Source organism: Arachis ipaensis, chromosome B10, assembly GCF_059453495.1.
Source record: "Arachis ipaensis isolate K30076 ecotype BB chromosome B10, ASM5945349v1, whole genome shotgun sequence".
NCBI classification, from domain to species: Eukaryota; Viridiplantae; Streptophyta; class Magnoliopsida; order Fabales; family Fabaceae; genus Arachis; species Arachis ipaensis.
In genome coordinates this window covers 104,856,447-104,876,990 of record NC_142435.1, presented here as the reverse complement: position 1 = coordinate 104,876,990, position 20,544 = coordinate 104,856,447, and the positions used below count along the sequence as shown (strand labels likewise).

Below are 20,544 nucleotides of genomic sequence, written 5' to 3'. Positions count from 1 at the left end.
TTGAATGCCGCCATCATTCTAGCTTACGCCACGAAGATTCTGGTTAGGAGATCTAAGAGATATTCATTCTAGCTTATTTCATGTAGAACAGAAGTGTTTGTCAGGCACGCATTCGTAGGGGAGATGGTGATGAGCGTCACACATAATCATCACCTTCATCACGTTCTTGGGTGCGAATGGATATCTTAGAAGCGAAATAAGATGAATTGAATAGAAAACAGTAGTACTTTCATTAATCTTTGAGGAACAGCAGAGCTCCACACCTTAATCTATGGAGTGTAGAAACTCTACCGTTGAAAATACATAAGTGAAAGGTCCAGGCATGGCCGAGATGGCCAGCCCCCTAAACGAGATCAATAGTCTCCTAAGATGAACAATGGAATAAAACTGAGACCAAAGATGGTCTAAAAGACTGGTAAGAGGTCCTATTTATAATAAACTAGTCACTAGGGTTTACATGAGTAAGTAATTGATGCATAAATCCACTTCCTGGGCCCACTTGGTGTGTGTTTGGGCTGAGCTTGAGTGTTGCACGTGCAGAGGCCATTTGTGGAGTTGAACGCCAGTTTTTGTGCCAGTTTGGGCGTTCAACTCTGGTTTTGGATCCTTTTCTGGCGCTGGACGCCAGATTTGGGTAGAAAGCTGGCGTTGAACGCCAGTTTACGTCGTCAATTCTTGGCCAAAGTATGGACTATTATATATTTCTGGAAAGCCCTGGATGTCTACTTTCCAACGCAATTGGAAGAGCGCCATTTCGAGTTCTGTAGCTCCCGAAAATCCACTTTGAGTGCAGGGAGGTCAGAATCCAACAGCATCAGCAGTCCTTCTTCAACCTCTGAATCTGATTTCTGCTCAAGTCCCTCAATTTCAGCCAGAAAATACCTGAAATCACGGAAAAACACACAAACTCATAGTATAGTCCAGAAATGTGAATTTAACATAAAAACTGATGAAAACATCCCTAAAAGTAACTAGATCCTACTAAAAACAGTGTCAAAAAGCGTATAAATTATCCGCTCATCACAACACCAAACTTAAATTGTTGCTTGTCCCCAAGCAACTGAAAATCAAATAGGATAAAAAGAAGAGAATATACTATAAATTCCAAACTATCAATGAAACAGAGCTCCAATCATATGAGCGGGACTTATAGCTTTTTGCCTCTTGAATAGTTTTGGCATCTCACTTTATCCATTGAGGTTCAGAATGATTGGCATCTATAGGAATTTCAGATTTCGAATAGTGTTATTGACTCTCCTAGTTCAGTATGATGATTCTTGAACACAGCTTCTTTATGAGTCTTGGCCGTGGCCCTAAGCACTTTGTTTTCCAGTATTACTACCGGATACATAAATGCCACAGACACATAATTGGGTGAACCTTTTCAGATTGTGACTCAGCTTTGCTAAAGTCCCCAATTAGAGGTGTCCAGGGTTCTTAAGCACACTCTTTGTTTGCTTTGGACCTTGACTTTAACCGCTCAGTCTCAAGTTTTCACTTGACACCTACACGCCACAAGCACATGGTTAGGGACAGCTTGGTTTAGCCACTTAGACCAGGATTTTATTCCTTTAGGCCCTCCTATCCACTGATGCTCAAAGCCTTGGGATCTTTTTTATTGCCCTTGCCTTTTGGTTTTAAGGGTTATTGGCTTTTTCTGCTTGCTTTTTCTTTTTCTTTCTATTTTTTTTTTATTTTTTTTCCTATTTATATTTTTTTTTCTTCTTTTTTTTTTCTGCAAGCTTTGTTTTTTGTTGCTTTTTCTTGCTTCAAGAATCATTTTTATGATTTTTCAGATTATCAAATAACATGTCTCCTAGTCATCATTCTTTCAAGAACCAACATATTTAACATTCTTAAACAACAACTTCAAAAGACATATGCACTGTTCAAGCATACATTCAGAAAACAAGAAGCATTGTCACCACATCAATATAATTAAGCTAAGTTCAAGGATAAATTCGAAACTCATGTACTTCTTGTTCTTTTGAATTAAAACAGTTTTTATTTAAGAGAGGTGATGGATTCATAGGACATTCATAACTTTAAGACATAGTTACTAACTACTAATGATCATGTAATGAAGGCACAAACATAGATAAGCACATAACATAGAAAACGAAAAACAGAGAAAGCAAGAACAAGGAATGAATCCACCTTAGTGATGGTGGCGTTTCCTTCTTGAGGAACCAATGATGTCCTTGAGCTCTTCTATGTCTCTTCCTTGTCTTTGTTGCTCCTCCCTCATTGCTTTTTGATCTTCTCTTATTTCATGAAGCATGATGGAGTGCTCTTGATGTTCCACCCTTAGTTGTCCCATATTGGAACTCAATTCTTCTAGGGAGGTGTTGATGTGCTCCCAATAGTTTTGTGGAGGAAAGTGCATTTGAGGCATCTCAGGGATCTCATGGTGATGAGCTTCTTGCGCCTCTTGAGCTCCATGACTGGGCTCTCTTGCTTGCTCCATCTTTTTCTTAGTGATGGGCTTGTCCTCTTTGATGAGGATATCTCCCTCTATGTCAATCCCAGCTGAATTGCATAGGTGGCAAATGAGGTGAGGAAAGACTAACCTTGCCATAGTGGAGGACTTGTCAGCCACCTTGTAGAGTTCTTGAGGTATAATCTCATGAACTTCCACCTCTTCTCCAATCATGATGCTATGGATCATGATGGCCCGGTCTATAGTAACTTCAGACCGGTTGCTAGTGGGAATGATTGAGCATTGAATAAACTCCAACCATCCTCTAGCTATAGGCTTGAGGTCCAATCTTCTTAGTTGAACCGGCTTGCCTTTGGAGTCAATCTTCCATTGAGCTCCTTCTACACATATGTCCATAAGGACTTGGTCCAACCTTTGATCAAAGTTGACTCTCCTTGTGTAGGGGCGTGTGTTCTCTTCCATGTATGGCAAGTTGAACGCCAACCTCACATTTTCCGGACTAAAATCTAAGTATTTCCCCCGAACCATTGTAACATAGTTCTTTGGATCCGGGTTCTTACTTTGATCATGGTTCTTGGTGATCCATGCATTGGCATAGAACTCTTGAACCATTAGGATGCCGACTTGTTGGATGGGATTTGTTAGAACTTCCCAACCTCTTCTTTGAATTTCATGTCGGATCTTCGGATACTCATTTCTTTTGAGTTTAAAAGGGACCTCAGGGATCACCTTTTTCTTGGCCACAACATCATAGAAGTGGTCTTGATGGGCTTTGGAGATGAACCTTTCCATCTCCCATGACTCGGATGTGGAAGCTTTTGTCTTCCCTTTCCCTCTTCTAGAGGATTCTCCGGTCTTGGGTGCCATCAATGGTAATGGAAAAACAAAAAAGCTATGCTTTTACCACACCAAACTTAGAATATTGCTCGCCCTCGAGCAATAAACAAAAGAAATAGAAGAAGAAGAAGAAGAAATATGGAGAGGGAGAGGGAGATGAGGTTTCGGCCAAGGAGAGTGTAGAGGGGTGTGTTGTGTGAATTTGATGAGGAATGGAGGTCTTTATATAGGGAAGGGAGGGGGGTATTGGTTCGGCCATATGGGTGGGTTTGGGTGGGAAATTGGTTTTGAATTTTGAAGGTAGGTGGAGTTTATGAGGTAGGTTTATGGGGAAGAGTGGATGGATGTGAGTGGTGAAGAGGTGATGGGAAAGAGAGTTTGAGGTGATTGGTGAAGGGTTTTTGGGGAAGAGTGTTTATGGGGTTGTGTGAAAGAGAGTGGTGAGAAGAGGTGAGTGGAGGTAGGTGGGGATCCTGTAGGGTCCACAGATCCTGAGTGGATTCTGTGGGGTCCACAGATCCTGAGGTGTTCAAGGAATTTACATCCCTGCACCATTAGGCATGTAAAAATGCCTTTGTACCCAACTCTGGGCGTTCAGCGCCAGGTTGGTGCCCATTTTGGGCGTTCAACGCCCCTTTGCTGCCATTTCTGGCGTTGAACGCCAGAACCATGCTTGTTCTGGGCGTTCAGCGCCAGGATGCTCCCATTCTGGGCGTTCAGCACCAGAACTATGCTCTGTTCTGGCGTTTGAACGCCAGACAGATGCTCCTCCAGGGTGTGATTTTCCTTCTGCAGTTTTTGATTCCGTTTTTGATTTTTTTGTTTATTTTGTGACTCCACATGATCATGAACCTAAGAAAACATGAAAAACAATAAAAATAAGAATTAGATAAACATTGGGTTGCCTCCCAACAAGCGCTTCTTTAATGTCAATAGCTTGACAGTGGGCTCTCATGGAGCCTCACAGATGTGCAGAGCTTTGTTGAGACTCTCCAACACCAAACTTAGAGTTTGGATATGGGAGTTCAACACCAAACTTAGAGTTTGGTTGTGGCCTCCCAACACCAAACTTAAAGTTTGACTGTGGGGGCTCTGGTTGACTCTGCTTTGAGAGAAGCTTTTTCTGCTTCCTCTTCATGGTTGCAGAGGGAGATCCTTGAGTCTTAAACACAAGGGAGTCCTCATTCCATTGAAGGACTATTTCACCTCTGTCAACATCAATCACAGCTCTTGCTGTGGCCAGGAAAGGTCTTCCTAGGATGATGGATTCATCCTCTTCCTTTCCAGTATCCAGGACTATGAAATCAGTAGGTATGTAAAGGCCCTCAACCTTTACTAATACATCTTCTACTTGTCCATAAGCCTGTTTTCTTGAGCTGTCTGCTATCTCCAGTGAGATTTTAGCAGCTTGCACCCCATAGATTCCCAGTTTCTCTATTACAGAGAGGGGCATGAGGTTTATCCCTGAACCAAGGTCACACAGAGCCCTAAAGATCATGGTGCCTATGGTACAGGGTATTATGAACTTTCCAGGATCCTGTCTCTTCTGAGGCAATGTCAGTTGATCCAGATCACTTAGTTCATTGATGAACAAGGGAGGTTCAACTTCCCAAGCATCAATGTCAAATAATTTGGCATTCAGCTTCATGATTGCACCAAGAAACTTGGCAATTTGCTCTTCAGTAACATCCTCATTCTCTTCAGAAGAGGAATACTCATCAGAGCTCATGAAGGGTATAAGGAGGTTCAATGGAATCTCTATGGTCTCTAGATGAGCCTCAGAGTCCTTTGGTTCCCCAGAGGGAAGCTCCTTATTGATCACTGGACGTCCCTGGAGGTCTTCCTCCTTGGGATTCACGTCCTCTCCTCTCCTCTCAGGTTCGGCCATGGCGCTTATGTCAATGGCCTTGCACTCTCCTTTTGGGTTCTCTTCTGTATTGCTTGGGAGAGTACTAGGAGGGATTTCAGTGATCCTTTTACTCAGCTGGCCCACTTGTGCTTCCAGATTTCTAATGGAAGACCTTGTTTCATTCATGAAACTTACAGTGGCCTTAGATAGATCAGAGACTAGATTTGCTAAATTAGAGGCATTTTGTTCAGAGTTCTCTGTCTGTTGCTGAGTTGATGATGGAAAAGGTTTGCTATTGCTAAACCTGTTTCTTCCACCATTATTAAAGCCTTGTTGGGGCTTTTGATCCTTCCATGAGAAATTTGGATGATTTCTCCATGTTGAGTTATAGGTGTTTCCATAAGGTTCACCTAAATAATTTACCTCTGCTATTGCAGGGTTTTCAGGATCATAAGCTTCTTCTTTAGAAGATGCCTCTTGAGTACTGTTGGATGCAGCTTGCATTCCATGCAGACTCTGAGAAATCATATTGACTTGCTGAGTCAATATTTTATTCTGAGCCAATATGGCATTCAGAGTATCAACTTCAAGAACTCCCTTCTTCATAGGCGTCCCATTACTCACAGGATTCCTTTCAGAAGTGTACATGAACTGGTTATTAGCAACCATGTCAATGAATTCTTGAGCTTCTGCAGGCGTTTTCTTTAGGTGAATGGATCCACCTGCAGAAGTGTCCAGTGACATCTTTGATAGCTCAGATAAACCATCATAGAATATATCCAGGATGGTCCATTCTGAAAGCATGTCAGAAGGACACTTTTTGGTCAACTGTTTGTATCTTTCCCAAGCTTCATAGAGGGATTCACCTTCTTTCTGTCTGAAGGTTTGAACATCAGCTCTAAGCTTTCTCAGCTTTTGAGGAGGAAAGTACTTGGCTAAGAAAGCCGTGACCAGCTTATCCCAAGAGTTCAGGCTGTCTTTAGGTTGAGAATCCAACCATAATCTAGCTCTGTCTCTTACAGCAAAAGGGAAAAGCATGAGCCTGTAGACTTCAGGATCTACTCCATTAGTCTTAACAGTATCACATATCTGCAAGAATTCAGTTAAGAACTGAAAAGGATCTTCAGATGGAAGTCCATGAAACTTGCAGTTCTGCTGCATCAGAGAAACTAATTGAGGTTTCAGCTCAAAGTTGTTTGCTCCAATGGCAGGAATGGAGATGCTTCTTCCATGTAAATTGGAATTAGGTGCAGTAAAGTCACCAAGCATCTTCCTTACATTATTATTATTTTCGGCTGCCATCTCCTCTTCCTGTTCGAAAATTTCTGAAAGGTTATCTCTGGATTGTTGTAATTTAGCTTCTCTTAATTTTCTCTTCAGAGTCCTTTCAGGTTCTGGATCTGCTTCAACAAGAATGTTCTTGTCCTTGCTCCTGCTCATATGACAAAGAAGAGGGCACAGAAAAATAATAATAATAATAGAGATCCTTTATACCACAGTATAGGGATCCTTGTGTTAGTAGAAGAAAAGAAGGGAAGAAAATCTGAACTCAGAGAGAGAGGGGGTTCGGATTTTGGAGAGTTGAAGGAAAGATGTTAGTATATCAATAAACAAATAGAAGAAGATGAGAGGGGGAAGTGAATTTTCGAAAACAATTTTTGAAAAAGAGTTAGTGATTTTTGAAAATAGTTTTTGAAAAAGGTTAGTAATTTTTTTTCGAAATTTTTTTTAATTAAAAAATAAAAATAATTAGTTAATAAAAAAAGAAATTTTTGAAAAAGAGGGAAGATATTTTCGAAATTTAGAGAGAGAGAGAGTTAGTTAGGTAGTTTTGAAAAAGTTAAGAAACGAACAAAAAGTTAGTTAGTTAGTTGAAACAAATTTTGAAAAGATAAGAAGTTAGGAGGTTAGGAAAGATATTTTGAAAAGATATTTTTGAAAAAGATAAGATAAGAAGATATTTTTGAAAAGATATGATAGGAATTAGTTTTTGAAAAAGATTTGATTTTTAAAATCACAATTAATGACTTGATTCATAAGAAATCACAAGATATGATTCTAGAACTTAAAGTTTGAATCTTTCTTAACAAGCAAGTAACAAACTTCAAATTTTTGAATCAAAACATTAATTGATTATGTTATTTTCGAAAATTTGGTATAAAGATAAGAAAAAGATTTTTGAAAAATATTTTTGGAATTTTCGAAAATAACTAAGAATTTTTGAAAAAGATTTGATTTTTGAAAAAGATTTTGAAAAAGATAAGATTTTCAAATTGAAAATTTGATTTGACTCATGAGAAACAATTTGATTTTAAAAATTTTTGAAAAAGTCAATCCAAATTTTCGAATTTGATGAGAGAAAAAGGGAAAGATATATTTTTTTTTTGAATTTTTTTTTTGATGCAAGAGAAAAACACTAAAAAGATGCAATGCATGAAATTTTTAGATCAAAACAATGAATGCATGCAAGAATGCTATGAATGTCAAGATGAACACCAAGAACACTATGAATGTCAAGATGAACATCATAGACATAATTTTGAAAAATTTTTAATGCAAAGAAAACATGCAAGACACCAAACTTAGAATTCTTTAATGCTTAGACACTAAGAATTCAAGAATGCATATGAAAAACAACATACAACACAAAACAAAAAAAATCATCAAGATCAAACAAGAAGACTTACCAAGAACAACTTGAAGATCATGAAGAACACTATGAATGCATGAAATTTTCGAAAAATGTAAGATGCACATGCAATTGACACCAAACTTATGATATGACTCAAGACTCAAACAAGAAACACAAAAATATTTTTGATTTTTATGATTTTCTAATTTTTTTGGATTTTTCAAAAATTAATTGAAAAAAAAAAATAAGGATTCCAAAATTTTTAATATGAATTCCAGGAATCTTGCATTCTTAGTCTAAAGCTTCAGTCCAGGAATTAGACATGGCTCACTAGCCAGCCAAGCTTTCAATGAAAGCTCCGGTCCAAAATACTAGACATGGCCAATGGCCAGCCAAGCTTCAGCAGATACCTCTCATGCATACAACAGCAAATTTTATTGGCAACAACTAACTTGCTCTTGTGATGATGATTAGGAAGCCTCAGTCCAAAAGAATTTAGACATGGCTTTGCAGCCAGCCAGGCTTCACATGCTTCATGAAACACTAGAATTCATTCTTAGAAATTTTGAATAAAATTTTTGAAAACATTTTTATTTTTTTTTTCGAAAACAGATGAGAAAATTTTTTAGAATTATTTTTGAAAAATTTTTGAAAAGAAAACAAAAAGAAAATTACCTAATCTGAGCAACAAGATGAACCGTCAGTTGTCCAAACTCAAACAATCCCCGGCAACGGCGCCAAAAACTTGGTGCACGAAACTGTGATCTCCAGGCTCGAACAAATCCTGGTAATGGCTCCAAAGCTTGGTGCTCTGATCTTAATTCATAATTGTCACAACTTCGATACAACTAACCAGCAAGTGCACTGGGTCGTCCAAGTAATACCTTACGTGAGTAAGGGTCGAATCCCACGGAGATTGTTGGTATGAAGCAAGCTATGGTCACCTTGTAAATCTCAGTCAGGCAGATATAAAACAGTGATATGGTTTTCGAATAATGAATAATAAAATAGGGATAGAGATACTTATGTAAATCATTGGTAGGAATTTCAGATAAGCGAATGGAGATGCTTTTCGTTCCTCTGAACCTCTGCTTTCCTGCTATCTTCATCCAATCAGTCTTACTCCTTTCCATGGCTGGCTTTATGCAAGGGCATCACCGTTGTCAGTGGCTACATCCCCTCCTCTCAGTGAATAATATGCTCACGCACCCTGTCACGGCACGGCTATTCATCTGTCGGTTCTTGATCATGCTGGAATAGGATTCACCCTCCTTTTGCGTCTGTCACTTACGCCCAACAATCGCGAGTTTGAAGCTCGTCACAGTCATTCAATCATTGAATCCTACTCAGAATAAAACAGACAAGGTTTAGACCTTCCGGATTCTCTTGAATGCCGCCATCATTCTAGCTTACGCCACGAAGATTCTGGTTAGGAGATCTAAGAGATATTCATTCTAGCTTATTTCATGTAGAACAGAAGTGTTTGTCAGGCACGCATTCGTAGGGGAGATGGTGATGAGCGTCACACATAATCATCACCTTCATCACGTTCTTGGGTGCGAATGGATATCTTAGAAGCGAAATAAGATGAATTGAATAGAAAACAGTAGTACTTTCATTAATCTTTGAGGAACAGCAGAGCTCCACACCTTAATCTATGGAGTGTAGAAACTCTACCGTTGAAAATACATAAGTGAAAGGTCCAGGCATGGCCGAGATGGCCAGCCCCCTAAACGAGATCAATAGTCTCCTAAGATGAACAATGGAATAAAACTGAGACCAAAGATGGTCTAAAAGACTGGTAAGAGGTCCTATTTATAATAAACTAGTCACTAGGGTTTACATGAGTAAGTAATTGATGCATAAATCCACTTCCTGGGCCCACTTGGTGTGTGTTTGGGCTGAGCTTGAGTGTTGCACGTGCAGAGGCCATTTGTGGAGTTGAACGCCAGTTTTTGTGCCAGTTTGGGCGTTCAACTCTGGTTTTGGATCCTTTTCTGGCGCTGGACGCCAGATTTGGGTAGAAAGCTGGAGTTGAACGCCAGTTTACGTCATCAATTCTTGGCCAAAGTATGGACTATTATATATTTCTGGAAAGCCCTGGATGTCTACTTTCCAACGCAATTGGAAGCGCGCCATTTCGAGTTCTGTAGCTCCAGAAAATCCACTTTGAGTGCAGGGAGGTCAGAATCCAACAGCATCAGCAGTCCTTCTTCAACCTCTGAATCTGATTTCTGCTCAAGTCCCTCAATTTCAGCTAGAAAATACCTGAAATCACGGAAAAACACACAAACTCATAGTAAAGTCCAGAAATGTGAATTTAACATAAAAACTGATGAAAACATCCCTAAAAGTAACTAGATCCTACTAAAAACATACTAAAAACAGTGTCAAAAAGCGTATAAATTATCCGCTCATCAAGTAGTTTCTTTACTTGATGGGGAGTTGATTAAAAGGAATTCTTGAGTTGGAAGGATTGAAGAAAAATTTGTAATTGGGTTAAATGTTGGATTGCTATCCTGTCACCAACGCCAATCCCTTTGAACTAAGTGGGTTGCAACTTGTGAATAGATCTGGATTTCTAACTTGTTTGACTTTCCCTTACCTAGTAAAGGATAACCAAACAGAACAACCATTAATTATAAATTAATCTTACAATCACTCCATCAATAGTAGAAATTCCAACCAATCAACTCCCAGTCAAGGCTTTTATTCATATTATTTAAATTTCCTCAATTTACATTCCAATTTACTTAGCTCAACTTCTTGGAACATCTGATTAATAAAATAGCACACTTTTCTGCAACTCTCCTAGCTCTGAGGGCGGATCTGAAAGTGAATCTGAGGAAGAAACCAGCCCCCGTTCTACTGATTCGCGTGCCCTAAGTTTTCGACATAAAAGGGTGCACAGTAACATTCTGTGCGAGAGTGATGCTGGATTGGTGCTGGAAGCACAATCCTTGTCACGCGACCGCGTCACCGACGTGGCCGCGTCACCCATTTTATAACGCACACTCGTGCGATCGCGTGACCCACGCGATCGCGTCACCCCAATTTGGCAATTAAAATAAATCGAACTGAGAGTTGTGCTGGAGCGAGGCTGCACTCGCGCCTGCAGCGTAACACGGGTCACGCGACCGCGTGACTGACGCGATCGCATCCCCTTACCTGACGCGCACCCACGCGAACGCGTGCCCCACGCGGCCGCGTCGCATGTGCCGCACAGCTCAACCTAAATTGCCAAATTATGTTATCTTTCTTTCCCCCAAATCCTAATTTTTCTTTTCCCTCATTATTTCTTCCTTCCCCCTTCTATCTCACCTTTCACTCTCTATCCCTCTCACCACCATTAACAAGGTTTTACCTTCTTCTTCCTTCTTCTCTTTTCCATCATTCTTATTATATTATATATATTTTTATTTTCTTTTTATTTTTTTTTCTTTTCAACTTTTTTTTCAATGAATTTTTCTTCTTCTTCTTTTCTTTTCTTTACATGGTGCTAGAAAATTTTTGAGTCATCATCCCTCATTATATGCTTGTGGATTATTGCAAATTATTTGACAATTATTTTTCTCCCATTTAAGGGATTGCTTGCATGTTCATCTTCATATTTTCTATACCCTATTCACCATGCATGCTATGTGTTTGTGAAAAAGCTCATGTGGCATTATGCACTTCTCTATGTTGATATACTATTCAATGCTTGCTTTTCACAACTTTCCCTTATTATTTTATTAATTGAATACAATTGTCAATACAAACGTGATGGTTTGTTACGAAGTAATGCTTGGTCTATGCTACTCATGCCCTTTGCCAGCATGCCAATAAACACCTTGCATTCACTTGATTTTATCTGCACTAGCTATTTTCCATTAATGGCTTTTCATATGTACTCGAGAGCATGTGTTAATGTCATATACATTTTGCTGTACATCATTTACCCTCTTTTCCGTTTCCTTCCCTGCTGTATATCTCTTTAAATTTAATTTTCTTTCTCTTCCCTTCTTTCAGGATGGCCACCAAGAAAGGAAAGGAGAAAGCAACTTCCAAACCACCAGCAGGAAGAGGAACTAAAAGAGCATTAGTGGCAGAGCCTTCTTCAACTGCCGTCAAGCCCTCAACAAAAAGAGTTAAGCGGATAATAAAAGTTGACAAAAAGGAGAAAGCCTTTCCAGCAAAGGACACTGCGCGATTTCCCAATCGCTACTGTGAGCAGATGTTCCCTATCATGGCAGAAAGGAATTATAACAATGAATACCTTCTTATCCTCCCGTCCAATATTGCCACCTTTGTTGAGCCGCAAATTGAGCGAAGACAATGGGGTTTCCTACGGAGACAGCCAAGGCAGGTCAATCTTTCTTGGGTAGTTGAGTTCTACTCCAACTTCTACATGCCGACCCTGCAGTCTGTTTATGTCCGGCAAAAGCAAGTCCCCATCACAGAAGAGGCCATTCAGCAAGCTCTGAGTCTTCCCCCTATTCCAGCAGGAATGGACGCTTTTCAAGAAGCCGCCCTTCAGCGCCAGAGATACCAATTCGACTGGGACTCCGTTCTCGGAGTCATCGCATTACCTGGCAGCCGTTGGATCTACGGATACCACTGTACCCGCCCTAAGGGAATCTTGGCTTCAGCACTTACCTTGGAGGCTCGCGTATGGGCGCAGATCATGTCCCATTACGTCTTTCTGAGCACTCATGAGTCCTCCTTCACTGCAGACATGGCTGTTCTACTATGGTGCATCCTTACAGACCAACCTCTGAATCTCTCAAGACATATCCAGCATGCTATGGAACACGTACAAATTGCGGGCAACTTACCTTTCCCCGCCTTGGTCTCAGATCTTATCTCAGCAGCTGGAGTTTCCTACAGAGCTAGGGACACCAAAGTCATGCTTCCACGGGATGATCAATATGTCCCTAACGGGAAATACCTCAGACTCTCAGCAGCCACTACAAGCCTTCCTACTGCTCCAGTTGAAGATAATCCTTCTTCGACACCACAAGCATCTACAACTGAGAACTTGCTCCGGCAGATAATCGAACGGTTGGATCGGCAAGAACAGAAAGCAAAGATGAGAGAGCGCCGTAACGAGTGCCGATTCAAACACCTCAAGGAGCTACTCAAGGGACACTTCAGAGACTCAGACACCCCAGACTCCACTTCCTTCACCAGCACAGGGAGCCATGACGGCCCCGACTGTGGAGATACTACTACCAGCCCACCCCTGTTCCTGACAGATGGCACCGAGGACGGTGCAAAGCCTTAAGTGTGGGGAGGTCGGTCAGTACCTGACTTCCAGAGGTAATTTCTCTTCTCTAGCACCAATAATTAGGATATTTTAGTTAGATTTTCTTTCCTTTATAGAATAGAGTAAATTGCATAGGTTAGGATAGTTGCATGCATGTTCTACTTGATTGAAAAGACAATAAGTTTCTTTTAAAAATCTATTTTTGGAACAGAATTTCACTAATTTTTTAGTAAAATATTCTTATGATAAATTTGCTTGAGTTGTATTTGGAACATGATATTTGAGTTAAAGAACACACAACCTGTGAAAGATTTGAGCCTTTATGAATGGTTACATTATTTAACCATAATTATTTCATTCTTGTGTGTTTGCTTCTCTACGATTGTAATCTATATTTTGTTTTATCTTATATGTCCAATAGTTATTATATTTGCATGCTTGCACATGATTGAGGCCATTATTTGTTTAAACTCACTCATCCAAATTAAGCCTACCCTTTTCAATTACCTTTGTTAACCACTTTGAGCCTTTAATTCCCATTTATTCGATATTTTACCACATTACTAACTTTAAGCCAAAAAATAATTGTATATCCCAATTTGAATCTTTGGTTAGCTTAAGATAGAAGTGTGTGTGCCAGTTAAGTATGGGAAATTATGGGAACAAAAGTTGTTAAGGGAATGAATCATAGAAATTTAAAGGGAATTTGGATACCTACTCATGTGAAAATATAAGAATGAAAAATCTATGTGCATTGATAAGCTTTATTTATTTCTTTTTTAAAAAAAATGAAAAAATCAATAAATAAGGGGACAAAATTACCCCAATGTTAAATTCAGAATTCAAAGATCAGTGCACATACAATAGAACCAAAATATAAGTTGATGCATGAGTATGGATTGAAAAAGGAAATTCTGGGTAGCTAGGTGTGAACTTTAAAGATGACATTAAGTGTATACAAGTTATGTTAGAGCTTGGGTTAATTAAAGATTCAATTTATTAGCTCACTTGACCAAATATACACCGCTACCTATACCTTAGCCCCATTACAACCTTGGAAAGACCTCATGATGTTTGCATTGGTATATTAACTATTGTTGATTGGTTAGGAGAAGAACAAAAGTTAGAAAGCATTATTAGAGAAGGATAGAGTGACCACCCTATACACTAGAGATTAGAGCGTACATACATTATCAGTGAGGGTCCAATACTTGAATTTTCAAGTTCCCTGCTTTCATGAGCTATCTTCTTGCACTTTTATCCATTTTATTGTGTAATGATAAAATTAGTGGAATTTGATTTGTAATTGTTTTGAAGAGCTTATTTACTTTTGATCAAGTGGACAAGAATCATATAGTTGCACTTATTTACATATATATAGGTTTGCATTGCATTTCATGAGTTTCTACATGTTCATACTTATTTCCTTATCTCCTTCAATTAAGCATGAGGACATGCTAATGTTTAAGTATGGGGAGGTTGATAAACCACTATTTTATGGTTTATATTGTGTTTAATTGTGTGGTTTTATCATGATCCTTACCCACTTATTCATTAAATTAGCATGCATTTAGATTTCCTTCCTGAATTTATTACATGTTTGAAAACTGCTTCCTAGAGACTTTAATTATTTATTTTTAATTTTCCTTTATTCCATTCGATGCCGTGATCTGTGTGTTGAGTGTTTCAGACTTTACAAAGCATAAATGAGTTGGAGATTGGAAAGGAAGCTAGCAAAAATGGAAGTAACACAAGCATTTGAGGAGATAACCAGCGAGAAGTGACGCGGTCGCATGGTTCACGCGACCGCGCGAAGGAGAGCAAATCTCAGCGACGCGGCCACATGGCTCACGTGGCTGCGCGGATTGGAAAAGTTTTGGCGACGCGGTAGCGTGGACGACGCGAATGCGTGGCGAGGAAAAGCGCGAATGACGCGTCCGCATGGATGACGCGATCGCGTGACATGTGCGATCTGCATAATCTGCAGAATTCGTTGGGGGCGATTTTGGACCATATTTCGGCCCAGTTTTCGGCCCAGTTTTCGGCCCGGAACAGCAGACTAGAGTCAGAGAACATGCAGAAACAAATAACACATTCATTCGGAGACAGTTTTTAGATCTAGTTTTACTCTCTTAGGTTTTTCTCTCTAGGTTTTTAGAATTTTAATTTTCAATTGGTCTTAGCATTGGAACATTGAGAAGAGTTATTTCCTCATCAAGACTTCATCATTCTAGTTTGTTTTCTTAACTTGGTTTTTATTCTTCCATGTTCTTTGCTTTGTTCAATTTTGTCATTCAGATACTTTTATGATTATTTAATGTAAGGATTATTTCTTTTTAATTCAATTTCAATTCCAATAATCATGTCTTCTTTTAATTCCCTTTCATATGCTATGGATTTATTATTTACAATGTGTGAGTAGTTTCTTTACTTGATGGGGAGTTGATTAAAAGGAATTCTTGAGTTGGAAGGATTGAAGAAAAATTTGTAATTGGGTTAAATGTTGGATTGCTATCCTGTCACCAATGCCAATCCCTTTTAACTAAGTGGGTTGCAACTTGTGAACAGATCTGACATTCTAACTTGTTTGACTTTCCCTTACCTAGTAAAGGATAACCAAACAGAACAACCATTAATTATAAATTAATCTTACAATCACTCCATCAATAGTAGAAATTCCAACCAATCAACTCTCAGTCAAGGCTTTTATTCATATTATTTAAATTTCCTCAATTTACATTCCAATTTACTTAGCTCAACTTCTTGGAACATCTGATTAATAAAATAGCACACTTTTCTGCAACTCGTTGGGAGACGACCTGGGACTTAAAACTCCCAGTAATTTTTAATTTAATTCTCTGTGTCATATTTCTAAATTGATAGGCAGATTTTCGGTGAGTTAAGAACTATACTTGCAACGTAACCATTTAATAATTTTTAATTCACCAGCTTCTGCGTCTCATCAGAGACTTTACCTTATACCATATTTTTGAACATTATTGTAAGCTATGAGTCACGAACCTCCTAGGTTAAGGTTTGGAGCTCTGCTGATTCTTATGGATTAATAATATCATTGTTCTATTTCAATCTATGCTTGATTCTATTCCAAGATGTATCTTCGTTCTTCATCCTAATGAATTGGGAGTGTAACTTGACCGTCATCCCTATTCTACATGGGTTCTTGCGAGTCCTTGACGGGATAGTACTGAACCACAAGCTTGATTATACATCTCTTAGACGGCTAATCCACGGCTTCGTTGGGGACTTGGAGACATCAGTTCAGCCGAGGTGCAGGGCGATTAGGGACTTTGTGGTATAGGCTAGAATCAATGGAGTAGCATTCTCTGATCCAGAAGATCCCACCTTGTCTGTGGCGCTTTGAGTAGGATCACCAACGGAATGGACTGCTGGAACTTCAGCCCCGTTCAGATTGGATGACCACTTACCTGGCGTTTGATCTGAAGCAGAGGAGATTAATGACCACTGACCTAGCGTTAGTCACTTGCAGCCTGCCATGGAATGATTCATCAGAAGTTGAAGTAGATAGTGAGAAAAGTTGATCCAGAAGGAGGAAGTATCTCCGAAGCCTCAACCGTTCTCTCATCACTAATTTCACATCTATCCAGTAACTTTATTTATTCAGTTTTTATGCCTTTTTCACAACAGTTATATTTTCTATCCGGCTCACTAAGATCTACAAGATAGCCATTGCTTGTTCAAGCCAACAATCTCCGTGGGATCGACCCTCACTCACCTGAGGTATTACTTGGATGACCCGGTGCACTTGCCAGACTATCTGTGCGAATATTGCGGAGTCAATTTTGTGCACCACTTTGCGTCCCACTCAAGTACTAAGTGATCATGTTGATCTGTTAGGACATGAGCTTGTTTTGAGCTAATATGGCGTCTAAGGTGCTTACCTCTAAGACGCCTCTCTTCTGAGCAGCACTATTATTCACAGGATTCCTTTCAGAAGTGTACATATATTGGTTGCTAGCAACCATGTCAATAAGCTCTTGTGCCTCTTTGAGCGTTTTCTTTAAGTGGAGGGATCCACCTGCAGAGTGGTCCAATGCCATCTTGGACATCTCAGATAGACTATCGTAGAATATGTCTAACGTGGTCCAATCTGAGATCATGTCAGGAGGACACCTCTTGACCAGTTGCTTGTATCTTTCCCAAGCTTCATAGAGGAATTCATCCTCTTTTTGTCTGAAGGTTTGTGCTTTCACCCTAAGCTTGCTCAGCTTTTGAGGTGGAAAGAACTTGGTCAAGAATCCATTGACCTCCTTCTCATAACTATCTAGGCTTTCCTTAGGCTGAGTATCCAGCCATAGCCTTGCTCTGTCTCTTATAGCAAAAGGAAAGAGCATGAGCTTGTATACTTCGGGATTTACTCCATTAGTCTTGACAGTGTCACATATCTGCAGAAAGTCAGATAGGAATTTATTTGGATCTTCTTGTGGAAGTCCACGAAACTGGCAGTTCTGTTGAACCAGAGTGACCAGTTAAGGCTTCAACTCAAAGTTGTTTGCCCCAATGGCAGGAATGGAGATGCTGCACCCATAGAAGTCAGAATTGGGTGCAGTGTAAGATCCTAGGACCTTTCTTGTGTCACCTCCATTGTCTGGATTAGCTGCCATTGTTGTTTCTTCAGCTTCTTGTTCTAGGGCTCCTGTTAGATTCCTTATGGATCTACTGCTTGAGCTTGTTGCAGATGCTTTCTCAGAGTCCTTTTAGGTTCAGAATCCGGATCAAAGAGAGGTTCTTTATCCCTACTCCTATTCATAAACAAGAAGAAAGAAACCAAGAAAAGAAGAAGAAGAGATTCTCTATGTCATAGTATAGAGGTCCTTTGTTAGAGAGATAGATAAAGAAGAAAAGAAAAGAAAATGTCTTTTATATAAAAAAAGAAGTTTTCAAAAATAGAGAGGGAAGAGAAGAAGATTTTCAAAATTAAAGAGAGAGAAAGAGGTAGAAGATTTTCGAAAATTAGAAGAGAGAGAAGAATAAAAAAGATACTAAACCTTTAAAATTAAAATAAGATAAAGCAAGTAACTAACTAAAAATATTTGAAAATAAAATAAAAGATTTGATTTAAAAAATTTTTGAAATTAAAAAAAAAGGGTAGGGTTAATTAAAGATTTTAAAAATTAAATTTGAAAAGAAAAAGTTCAAACAAGATAAGATAAGATTTAAAATTCAAAATAAAAGATTTGATTTTGAAAAGTTTTGGAATTTGAAAATAGAAAGTCAATTAAAGATTTTTAAAATTTAAAAGGTCAAAAGATAGAGAAAGGACAAGATAAAATTTTAAAGTTTTAAAGATTTTAAAAGTTAAAATTCAAAAGAAAGAGAAACTAACAAGATATTAAAATTTTGAAAATTAAATTAAAAAAAAAGATAAGATATCAAAATTTTGAAAATCAAATAAAGGAAAGATAAGATAAAAATTTAAAGAAAAGATAAACAAGAAAAACAAGACTACCAACCAAGACACCAAACTTAAAATTTTGAATTTAAATAAAAGAGATTTCAAAAAATTAAAAAAGGAACAACGCTGAAAGACACCAAATTTAAAAATTTTGAAATTAAAGATATTAAATTTTTGAACTTTAAAAATGACAAACACTAAGGGATACCAAACTTAAAGATTTTAAAGATCAAAGGCACAATTTTTCGAAAAGCTTGAAAGAAAAACACCAAAAGACACCAAACTTAAAAATTTTGAAATGAAACAAGAAAAATAGCAAGAACAATTCAAAGACCAAGAAAGAAAAGTAAGACCAATTTTCAAACACACTCAAGAAAAGAACAAAAACCAAAGGACACCAAACTTAGGACTTGACACAAGACTCAAACAAAAGAAAAAGATGATTGAAGATAGAAAAGGTTTTTTTTTTCGAAAAAGGAAATTAAGTGACACAAAAGAAGAACAGTAAAAGGTACCTGATCTAAGGAGCAAGACAACCGTTAGTTTGTCAATCACAAATAATCCCCAGCAACGGCGCCAAAAACTTGGTGCGCAAAATTTAAACTCGCACAACTGAACTGGCAAGTGCACCGGGTCGTCTAAGTAATACCTTAGGTGAGTGAGGGTCGAATCCCACGAGGATTGCCGGATTGAGCAAGCTGTGATTATCTTGCAGATCTTAGTCAGGCGAATAGAGAGGTAGTTTTGATTGTTGTAGGCGCATAAACAAACAATAATAAAAGGGATAAATGAACACAATAAAGACAGTAATTAGCAGTCAGTTCAGGCTTCGGAGGTGCTTCTTCTTCTAAATTAATACATCATATTCTCTACTTCAATGATGAATGATTCCTTCAATGTCAAGGCTGTAAGTGATTAAGCCATGGGTCGTGGTCATTAGTCTCCTCAGGTCCAGACCAAACATCCGAACAGACTAGATCAATCTGGGAGAGGGTGAAGGGCGCACATGTCAATCCTTTTGGTGATCCTACTCAAAACGGCACATATATGGTCGAATCTTCCGGATTAGAGATTGATGCTCTTATGATTCTAGCCCTTAGAGCCACAGAAACCTCAATTGCCCTTGACTAACGAGATTTTATGTCACATATCCCGATTAATCCAGATAATTCTGTTGGAACCCGTTATGCATCCTCAAGCTGTAGCTCAATACTATCCGGGTTAGGACTCGTAAGAACTCATGTAGAATCGAGATTCACAAGGATGAAGAACGACAATGCATCATAGAATAGAATCATACACAAATTGAAGTAGAAAAGTAATTATATTAATCCATAGGAATCAGTAGAGCTCATAACCTTAACCGCTTCCAATTAATTTATGGTGAAGATGCTATAATTGGAAAGGACCATTCTATAAAAGAAGTACTAAGAAAAGGGGCAGATAAGTTAGAAACTTTGTTGGGGAAGAAAATCCCAAGAACTTGGCATGCGGTCAATTTGAGGAAGTACTATTCATAAAATTATTATAAGGGAACTCTTTTTTCCATAAGATAAAGTTTTTTAATGAGGCCCAAATCATTTAAATTTTAAATAAAGCTGTATTTTTCATAAGTGCAATACTTACTCAGTATTTCCAAGTTATTGTTCTATAAAACAAATATACAGAAAAGTAAATACGTTCTCCACCTGTAACATCATAGACTGGCTCTACGATTTAGAAGACTGGAAGGCTTGGGCCCTATCGTAGGGCTGAGAAAGCAAAACTCCTACTCTTCCTAAGACTGAGGTGAAGAGAAGCAGGGCGGAAGCTCGACCATCCATCGGCTTCGGATTGTTCTTTCGCTAAGGAATCAAAGTCAAAGTCTGGCTGTGCCCGAGCAAGGGCTTTATATATGATATGCAATTTCTTGAGTAGCTAGCACCTACTTAAAAAATTGTAAATGCTAACACGAGATCTAAAAGCGTAAAATGTTTAATTACATATAATGTAAAGAAATACAAAGAAGTTCAAAAAGTACATAACTTAGAAATAAAATCTAAGGATAATCAACAACTTTTCGATCTTCAACATAGCGATAAGCTCCAATCTCGGAGACATCTGC

At 38.6% G+C, this 20,544-nt stretch overlaps 1 non-coding gene across 1 annotated transcript; it reads left to right on the top strand.

Annotated features, from left to right (window-relative positions):
• The first annotated feature begins 5,924 nt into the window (after positions 1-5,924).
• LOC148581174 (small nucleolar RNA R71) lies at positions 5,925-6,032 on the top strand. Its single transcript, XR_015895764.1, has one exon. It is a non-coding gene; the product is annotated as a small nucleolar RNA R71 (small nucleolar RNA).
• Positions 6,033-20,544: the final 14,512 nt, after the last annotated feature.